We start from the raw sequence: 5,761 nt of genomic DNA, 5'->3' as shown, positions 1-5,761 counted from the left end.
CCTGTAGGGTTTTCAACCCAAGAAAGTAACAGAGGTGGTTTTGCTATTGCTTGCCTTTGCTTAGTGACCCTGGCATTCCATGGTGATCTCCCTTTCCAAATGCTGACCAGAGCTGACCCTGCTTAGCTTCCGAGATCTGATGAGATCAGGCTAGCCTGGGCCAGATAGGTCAGGGTACCAAGCTTTGTAGGTAAGAGAAAAAAAAAAGGGTTGTCCTCTCCCTGATAGGAAAATTGTGCCACAGCTACATCCCCATATTAAGGGAAGCCATTGCTGCCTGTCTGCTTAAAAGCCTAGGGAGTTTGTAGCAGGACCCTTCTTTTTAGCCTAGTCAAAGAGGTGCTGGAAGTCCTGGGTGGTTTGAATGGGGTCACTCAGAAGCTCTGCCTGTTTCTCAGTTGTACTTTGTAGAGTTGCCGCCTGAAAGGTAAGCCTTGCAATTTTCATTCTATCAAGATTAATGCAGAAGAGGACATGAAGACGGGCCAGCCGGAACCCTCCAACAACAACGTATTAGGTGGAAGTAAATGAGAAAGACGGGCCAGCCGGAACCCTCCAACAACCTGAACGTTTTAGGTGGAAGTAAATGAGGTTAATTCAAAATGAGGCATTTCCCAGTGACGTTAAGTCGAGATCAGGGTGTACAGTAAAACTGATGGAGAAAGCCAGGCTACCCACTTTAGTAAAGCGTTCCCCGTTCTGCTTTCCTTTCTTTTCTTTCTCTTCTGTCCGAGGTCACTCTTGGGAGCGACGCTGGGCTGTTCCAAGTTGGAGCCGCTTTGCAGGAGGGAGCAATTGAAAAAAAAATCCTCCCATCTTAAATTCTTGTCCTCTGAATGGGGCCTCTCCTAGTAAGTCGCAATAAATTCTTTAGTATTTAACAGTGTCACAAGATGCTTTGTTATTGTGGCCACCAACTGGCTTTATTCAAATGCGAAAGCATGTTTTGTTAATGGAATGGGGGGGGGGGAGTTGTGTCAACCTTGAAGCTGATTATTTCCTAGCAGAGTTAGAAACTGGCAGGCAGCTCAGCAAGTCCCGGCGGTGTGCAGTTATCCTCGAGAAACTGGAGCAGCCAAAGCCTTCCCCGCGGAAGGAGGGGGAAAGGGCTGAGCTTTGGGCCAATGGGTGGAATAATGGTGTTGGGTTTGGGAGGGGAGGGGAGGCGGGCTCAGAGGTGGGAGCAGGTGGCAAGTTGTTTATCTGCTCAGCTGCTGTGCCCGGCCAGAGAAAGAGACAGACAAAAGCAGCTGAGAGGAGGGAAGGAAGCAGGAGTCTCTTTCTCAGTCAGACTCTCTACCTTAACAGGTTCGTAACCATGGCAAAAGCAGCAACCGGAGAGCAATTGGCTTGGGGCGCAGACCTCAGGCGGCAGCAGTGCCTTCTGGGCCCTGTTCTAAACGTGGCCTCTGGAAGGATCTGGGTAGTGCCTTCTGGGACTGCAGGAGAGTCATCTGCTACCCTGCAGGGCAGCTGATGTGTCTTAATGGAGCCACAAGGCGCTTCGCCCGATCCCCACTCATACAAGCATGCTGCTGTCTGCCAGCAGGAGCTCTGGCAGTGCACTGCAGGAGGCGCATTAGTTGCTGCGCATGCAAATACGCAGGCCGCATCCCCTAGGGTGGGACAGCTGTGCCCCCAGCCAGGGCTCGTAGTAGGAAAGCTTTGTGATCTGTCAGTCTAAGTGCCTGGGTGATGCCCTTGGGGGATTGCCAGCAGGCAGGGACTCCAATTCAGGTCAGTGGGGCCCTTCTGAGCCGCCAAAGCCGGTGCCAACTGCAGTTTATCTTTCCAAGACGAAAGCTTTCTGGTCCCCAGCCAGGAGCTGCTTTCGATGTTATGACTATCATTATTGATCCTCCGTTAGGCGCGTTAATGCCTCGGACACGGAAGGGAAAATACCAAAAGGAAGCCTAATGTGCTCAAATGGTTTTAGACAAGGTTAATAGAATTTGTCAATAATCATCCGTTTTTATTCCGTTTGCAATTTGGTGTTGTTTTAGAGGAAGAGATTTCTACCTGGCTGCTTAGGGCACGCACTTTTTTTTGCCCTTAATTCTAGTAGCATCAGGGGGATTCGGACAACCACTAGCCACCTGATCACGGCTTGAAGGCTTCTCCCGTGGTACGTCTAGCTGCATGGAGGGTGATCACATGTTGCACACCCAAACGTCTACAATTGCACTGAACTCTGGGTGGGATCATGGAAACAGGGAGCTTACCACAGGGTGAGAAAGGATAAGTGATTGCCGTGTAGCATGATTGGAGCTACTGGATGGTTAACTTTAGGCAAAGTTGTCATGGGTTATGGATAGTGAGGTTCCACACCACTCCAAATTGCCCTTTCAGTGCTCCTCTACAGTACAATCCTGGGCAGAGTGACTCAGGTTTAAGCTTTCAGTAGGCTTAGATGGGTGACTCTGCAAAGGATCACACTGGTCGTCTTTCGCAGTGGTATCTAATTGGTTACCCACGGAATAGGATGGTGGAACAGGGGGAGTAGCTTGTTCCTCTTAGAGTTGCCAACCTCAAGCTGGTGCCTGGAGATCTCCTGGAATTACAGTTCATCTCCACAGTGCAGAAATCAGTTCCCCTGGGGAAAATGGCCACTCTGGAGGCTGGACTCTATGGCGTTACACCTTGCTGAGGTTCTTCGCCTCCCCAGGTTTCATCCCCAAATCCCCAGGATTTGGCCAACCCAGAGTTGGCGACCCTAATTTGTAAAAGTGTTTAACTGGCAAGGCTTCTTTTGTATCCATATTCATGCTAAAATTTAGAGGAGGGGGTGAAATAAGCCATCTTCACGAAAATGAATTCGAACGAAAACAGAAAGAAAGGGAAAATCCACGGAAGGACAGGAAGAGGATTCTTTGCCATTTTCCTTTACCTGCTCAGCTTGTGACCAGCCTTTACCACTTTAGCTTTTAGTGTGTAGAGTTCACATAGCAGCCCCAGGCTTGACTGACGCACTGCAGGGGAGTCTCTGGTTCTAAACCCAGCTCCTAAATATTTAAAGTAAGAATAATAAAAGTTACCAAAATGGTGTGTGGCATGAGATATGAGGGAAGGTGTTCTCGCTGGCACAACACAGTCTGCACAATCGATGCTGCCTGGACAGAGGCAAGTGAAGCGCAAGCAAAGGAAGGGAAGGATTGTATTTTACTCAGCAATAAAATATTGCAGGATATGCAATTTATCTGCAGCCAAAGTTCTACCTTTGGGAATTACCTCTAGCTCCTGGGCAGCAATTGAGTGACAGCTGACTTTTTTTCTGTGTCTGCAAACAGCCCCTCCTCTCCAGTCCTGGCAAAAGTGAAGCTGCCTCATTTGAAGCAAACTGCGGGGCTGCCCTTGTGAAATTTCCAGCCAGCATCTTTAAACGTTTTTCAGCCAGGCCTGGCTGATGACCATGTTTGTCATAAAAGCCTGTTCCTCGGCACCACTCGTTTCCAGCTGTCGCCCATGCCCAAGCCTTCCAGACATTTACATTTTCTGCTGTGATCAAGACAAACACAGAGCAGGATTTGGGAGCCTTTAAAATACTGCAAGATTTGGCCTATGCATTGGGCTGCCACAGGGGTCATTTCGTAGAAAAAGAAGCGCAGGAGCTCATTAGCATAACTCATTTGCATATGCCACACCCCCTGACCTCACCGGAAGTGTGTCAGAAGGCAACACCCACTGCTCAGGCTCCACTGGACTGTTTTGGATTGCTAGCTATTCAGGGGTGGGGGGGAACGTGCAGATCTGTCCTCGCAGAGGAGGGAGAGCTTGTACCTGAATAAAACTTGGTCTTAAAGGTGCCACTGGACTGTTTTGGACCGGGGGGGCCAGGGGGGCCCTCTACAGCTTACCTGGCTGCTTCTTGCTCTGACTGAGGGCTGCTGGGAGCAGGGGGCAGGGCTTGTTGCATGTGCCCGCTCCCTGGGCTCTTTACTGCCGGAGCTCCCCTCCTGTGCGCTCCTGCAGGAAATGACCCCTGGGTTGCCAACTCTGGGTTGGGGAATTCTTGGAGATTTGGGGGGTGGGGGCAGGATTTGGGAAGGGGAGGGACTTCCCTGGAATGTAAGGCCCTAGGGCAGAGGTGTCGAACTCATTTGTTATGAGGGCCAGACCTGACATAAATGTCAAGCTGGGCCATGTGGTGCCATGAAATGTAATGCCAGGTACCAGAGATATAAACCATGGGTAGGATTTCCAACCTCCAAGCAGGACCTAGAGATCTCCCAGAATTACAACAAATTTCCAGACTACAGAGCTTAGTTCCCCTGGATAAAATGGCTGCTTTGAAGGCTGACTTATAGTTCCCCTGTAGGGTTTTCAAGGCAAGAGGCGTTCAGAGGTGACTTGCCACTGCCTGTCTCTGCATGGAGGCCCTGGAATTTCCTTGGTGGTCTCCCATCCAAGTATTAACCAGGTCCAACTATACTTAGCTTCCGAGATCTGAAAGGGAGCCTTGGGGCCAGGCCTCACAAGAGTTGCCAGTGCCAGGCTGGGGGATTTCTAGATATTTTATGGTGGACTCTAAGGAGGGCTGGGTTTGGGAAGGCTCTGTCAGTAAAAGGGTGGGGGAAGGGCCCTTTCCAGGCCTATTTCGGCCTTTCAGTTAGAAGGCCCCCCTGCCCCCCCCCACATTCTAATCTCTCACCTTTGATACCTGAAGCAGATCCCTTCAGAGGTCGTTTCAAAAGGTTTTGGGGGGAATTCAGCCATCCCTGAAGGGATTTTTTTAGTTTTTGGATTTTTCTAGAAACCCAGGAAGTCTACTGACTATGTAGGAAAAGCTCTTGGGGAGAGTGAGCCCCCTGTTGGTGGAAATAAGTATCCACACAGAAAAAAAACTCTAGCTAATAGAATAAGGACAACAAAGGGGACCCGTGATACTCATGGGGGGGGGAAGAGCTCCACGCAGAGCAGGTGGAGGAGGCAGCAGCAGCAGGTTAGCCCTCTTCCCCCCCCGCAGGGCGTGAGCGGCTTCCAGCCATTGGGCCCTGCCAATTTCCCCCCCCCTCCTTCCCCCTCTGCTGATCTCCTTCCCTCCCCCTCCAGCTGCCGATCTCCTCCTCTTCTCCCCCCCGTCTCGGCCCACGGCCTCCTTGATCTCCTCCACCCCCCGACCTCCGGTGGCAAGGACTGATTGGCCTCGCCAATCTCCTCTCCCCCCCCCCCCCCCGCCCCCACACACACACACACACACACTCGCGTGTCAGGGGATTTCCCCCGCTGTGTCTCCGATGCCCTGGGAAGGGGAGTCTTGCCCAGGCGGTCTCGCCACCAACGGTGTCTGAGGGAGGAGGGGTTCTCGACGGGGGGGGAGGGGGAGCAGACAGGTTCCTCAGGGCCCAGCTCAGCCCGAGGGGCCATGGCGCTGAAGCCCTGCTGGTGGCGATTCAGCCGCACCGTCCCCGGCAGACGTCTCCTGTTATGGATCGAGCCTAAGCCTTTCCTCTAGCTGAACCTAGAACAGGCTGAGCTTGCTTCTCCAGGACAATAGCTCGCCTGGATCCAGGAACCAACCTACAGATAAGCAGTGTGATGTCAATAGCCTATCAGGGGGGAGTGTGTTGGGTGTGGTGTTTTGCATGCCTTATAAGCAGGGCTCCAGCCCTGCTAGAGTCCTCTTGTAGTTTTGCTGAAATCACTGAATAAACCAGAGCCCATCACTGCCGTGCATCCAGAACCCAGGATTTAATATCTCCCATCCCAGGGAGACGGAAACCTTTGCCCTTGAAAACCCTCTGCCCCCCCCCCCCGAGGCCGG

The 5,761-nt window shown here is 51.8% G+C and overlaps 1 protein-coding gene across 1 annotated transcript in view; it reads left to right on the top strand.

Moving 5' to 3' along the window:
- Positions 1-1,226: 1,226 nt before the first annotated feature.
- The window catches only part of CECR1 (cat eye syndrome chromosome region, candidate 1), a 42,437-nt gene continuing 37,902 nt past the window's right edge, over positions 1,227-5,761 (top strand). The window contains exon 1 of the mRNA XM_015417174.1: positions 1,227-1,308. The gene's annotated coding sequence lies outside the window, so the exon portion shown is untranslated. The remainder of the gene's footprint in view (positions 1,309-5,761) is intronic.

Source organism: Gekko japonicus, unplaced genomic scaffold (assembly GCF_001447785.1).
Source record: "Gekko japonicus isolate JY-2015 unplaced genomic scaffold, Gekko_japonicus_V1.1 scaffold1297, whole genome shotgun sequence".
Classification (NCBI taxonomy): domain Eukaryota; kingdom Metazoa; phylum Chordata; class Lepidosauria; order Squamata; family Gekkonidae; genus Gekko; species Gekko japonicus.
This window is presented reverse-complemented; position numbering and strand designations above follow the sequence as displayed.